The sequence below is a fragment of the Mustela nigripes genome, unplaced genomic scaffold, assembly GCF_022355385.1.
Source record: "Mustela nigripes isolate SB6536 unplaced genomic scaffold, MUSNIG.SB6536 HiC_scaffold_77, whole genome shotgun sequence".
In the NCBI taxonomy this organism is placed as follows: Eukaryota; Metazoa; Chordata; class Mammalia; order Carnivora; family Mustelidae; genus Mustela; species Mustela nigripes.
Genome location: NW_026739492.1, coordinates 395,144 through 398,632, shown reverse-complemented (window position 1 = coordinate 398,632; position 3,489 = coordinate 395,144). Strand labels below are relative to the sequence as shown.

The following is a 3,489-nucleotide window of genomic DNA, read 5'->3' as shown; positions in this document are numbered from 1 at the left end:
GCAGTGCAGCTCCAGAGACCATATTATTCGCCACTGTGCTATGTTCTTTCTACAAGGTTGTTTTGGGTCTTAAATAGGTACACTGAATAAGAGACTCATAATCATTATCTTGTCTTTGCAATGATTAAATCCCATTTGCCACTGAATAGCATTTTTTAAGTAACAGTGATAAGCTCAGAAATTTTTATCTAATTATAAAAATATGAAAAGAGAAAAAATGTCAGCAGGGTGATGGGTATTAAGGAAGGCATGCATTGTGATGAGCACTGGGTGCTTTACGCAGCTAATGAATTGTTGAACACTACATTAAAAACTAATGATGAACTGAACAAAATAAAAATTGTTTAAAATGTCATATAATTGAAGAGGTGGGGATGCATGAAAAGTATCACAAATAGTTGGACTGGAAAGGATTCTGAGATTACCTAGTTCAATCACTTTATTTTCCAGTGAGCAGACTGAGACAGGCTTGTAATTACATTTAGAAGATGACTCAAACACATGCCTTCTTACCCTGGGCTTAGACTTCTCCCCTCAATGTACAGTTTTTTTGCAAACTGGGCATTGAGGTTCTTTTTTTTCTTAAGATTTTACTTATTTATTTATGAGAGGAAGAGCGCATGAGGGCTGGGGACAGGTAGGGGGAGAGGGAGAAGAAGGCTCCCCACTGAGCACAGGGCCTTAGGTGGGTTTCAAGGTGTGTCTCCAGGTGGAGCTCTATCCCAGAACCCTGAGATCATTATCTGAGCCAAAATCAGATGCTTAACCGACTGAGCCACCCAGGCACCTCTGAAGTTCTAGTTTTGAGTGCTGTCAGTACCTAAGAAGCATTATAAATAAAACAATGCCGCATTGTCCCCTGCCTCTGTTTTCAGGATCTATTTTTCCTCCCTCACTACCTTGCTTACACTAAGAATTTAAGAAAAAAATACCAGAAACTGATGTACCAATTTGTGAAAATTGCAGGTCAGTTCATCTTTGTTCAAATATATTTGCTGAAAATCTAGATAGTGAATGTGTGTTGAAAATTGTGGGGTAGGCAAAAATTAAAGGGAAAGAATTTCCAACTCCTTAAAAAGCTGATAGAGAATCAGACCAAGTCATTGTGAAAGGGAATGATGTACTAAATAATTTTGTAGTTGTTGGATACTCTTCAGTCTAGTTGTTATGTCAAAGTCTAGTCTGAACATCTAGTATTAGGATAGCATAATATTAAGTGAATTGTCCCAGAGAAGATGCTACTTTTGGTGCTAGATAAATCACATTCTAAAGGTACTTACTGCAAATACTACTGCCTCAAAGGACTGACTCTATGCTGATTTGTATAGTTTATTGCCATTACCAAAAGTAAATTTCTGGAGAGCAGGAATCATGTCCTTGGTTGTGACTGTTGATTTCTGTGCCAAAAACTGACATAGTTTCAATAGTATGTATTATACATAAAATAATATAAATAAAATATAATATAAATAAATATAAATTCAATTAATATAAATATATAATGTAAATCTATTACTACATTTGGGCTTTTGATTATTCTTTTCTGTAGATGCTCCTTTAAGACTTAGAGAAAGAACTTACTTGCCAGCCAAAAATATCATCTGAAGAAAAATAGGGTTGTCAAGGGAAGGTGTAATGGGCTTTTTGGAGGAAGAACTCAATAGATATCATTAAATATTTATTGTGTGTGAACTGCTGTAGAAAATGACATAACGATGAAGATGTGCTCTTAACAACAGACATATTTATGGTTTATGATTTCATTACAGGTCCTGTTCTCCTGAGCTCTCATTCCTGAAACAGGCCTGATAGAAAGATCACATGGGAAATAATAATAATGTGACAGAATTTGTCCTTCTTGGCCTCACTCAGGATCCTGAGGGACAGAAGACATTATTTGTCATGATTTTCCTCATCTACATTGTGACAATGGTGGACAAACTATTCATTTTGGTGACTGTTTTTAGCAGCCCCTCTCTGGACTACCCCATGTGCTTCTTCCTCGCCTGTCACTTATGGATGCTGTTTATTCCACTGTCATCTCACCCAAACCGATTATAGACTTACTCTGGGACAGAAAAACCATTTCCTTCCAAGCTTGCATGGGCCAGCTCTTCCTAGAACACCTCTTTGGGGGTTCAGAGGTCTTCCTTCTGGTGGCCATGGCCTCTGATCACTATGTGGCCATCTGTAGGCCACTGCATTACTTGACTGTTATGAATTGGCAGGTTTGCATCCTGCTGTTAGTGGCAGCCTGGATTGGAGGTCTTGTGCATTCTATGGTTCAGCTTCTTTTTGTGTATAGCCTCCCATTTTGTGGCCCCAATGTCATCAAGCACTTCATCTGTGACATGTACCCGTTATCAGAACTTGCCTGCACTGACACTTATGTGATAGGCCTCACTGTGGTTGTCAATGGTGGAACAATCTGTATGGTCATCTTTATCTTTCTACTCATCTTCTATTGAGTCATTCTCAATTCTCTTAAAAGCCACACAAAGCCTTGTCTACTTGCAGTTCCCACACCACAGTGGTTGTGTTCTTTTTTGTTCCCTGCATTTTCATGTATGTTAGACCTATTTCCAACTTTCCCATTGATAAATCTGTAACTCTGATTTATACAGTGATCACTCCCATGTTAAATCCTTTAATATATGCTTTAAGATATTCAGAGATGAAAAATGCTATGAAAAAATTCTGGTGTAACAATTTAACCAAAGAAAGAATAAGAATGTGTCACTTACAGTGAACCCACGTTAATTATAAAGCAAGAAATAGGTAATAAATTATAACAATACATTTAAGCAATTCGATGAATTCTCTAGAGATATATTTTTTAAAATTTTACACAAAGACATCAAAAAGTAGAATAAACTGTCTTCTTAGGTAAGAATCAATCTAATCAGTAAATTCTGGAAGATGAATAAAAGGCACAGGTATAAAAAAGGCACAGGTATTTGTCCTATTATAATTAAAAATAAAATTAATTTCACTCTGTATTCATATTTTTCTTGACATACCGAAATGAGAATTCAGAAACAGGAGTTTTTAAATTTAAAATGTGAAAAACTCCCCATGTCCTCCATGCTATGGGGAGTTAGAGAGGAGAAGGGAGTTGGGGGAAATTGGAAGGGAAGGTGAACCATGAGAGACTATGGACTCTGAAAAAATATCTGAGGGTTTTGAAGGGGCGGGGGGTGGGAGGTTGTGGTACCAGGTGGTGGGTATTGGAGAGGGCACGGATCGCATGGAGCACTGGGTGTGATGCAAAAATAATGAATACTGTTATGCTGAAAATAAATAAAAAATAAATAAATAAAATTAAATGTGAAAAACAAGCTGCCTTTGAAAATTTGCTATCACCCAAATTAATGAGAAAGCAATTTGGCTAATACTTAGAACAAATTACTAGGGCCAAAAGAATGGCTTCTAAATTATAATGTCCATTATTCCATCAGCATGTTTTATCAGCATGGCAACTTTCTGTAG

General features: G+C 36.9%; 1 pseudogene; it reads left to right on the top strand.

Moving 5' to 3' along the window:
- Positions 1–1,821: 1,821 nt before the first annotated feature.
- LOC132008317 (olfactory receptor 4A5-like) lies at positions 1,822–2,749 on the top strand (annotated as a pseudogene).
- The last annotated feature ends 740 nt before the right edge of the window (positions 2,750–3,489 follow it).